Below are 476 nucleotides of genomic sequence, written 5' to 3'. Positions count from 1 at the left end.
CCGGCCAAGAAGGGCGGGCAGGGGAGCGGCGCGGTGCGGCCGCGGCCAGTTTCCGGTGCTCAGGTCGCTGAATAGGAGGTCCCATATTTGACCTACCTTGTGTCGCCGCCGATGTTTTTGCGGCCAACGACGTCGTCGTACCCAGCCGCCGTGTCGTGGAGCCTCCCCTCGCTTTCCCTCCTTCACCCTTGGAGAACCGGCGAGGTGCGCGTCGCGCATCCCCAACTGCGTCCACGAGCTCCTAGTGAGCACAAGTACCTTCCCCCTCCACCCCGCCCCCTTTTGCTCCGCATCTTCGCCACGCCTTCCGGGCACCCCGACCACCTACCCGCCCACCTTCCACTGCTCCTCCCACAAGCAACGCAAGCATGCTACGCCGCCACGTCCTACTCGGGCCACGCCCTCTTCTGGCCAGGTAACCATCGCCGGTGACCATGGTCGGTCCACTCGGTCCTAAGTCTTAACCGAGCTTTAGC

This window comes from Triticum aestivum, chromosome 5D (assembly GCF_018294505.1).
Source record: "Triticum aestivum cultivar Chinese Spring chromosome 5D, IWGSC CS RefSeq v2.1, whole genome shotgun sequence".
Classification (NCBI taxonomy): Eukaryota; Viridiplantae; Streptophyta; class Magnoliopsida; order Poales; family Poaceae; genus Triticum; species Triticum aestivum.
This window is presented reverse-complemented; position numbering follows the sequence as displayed.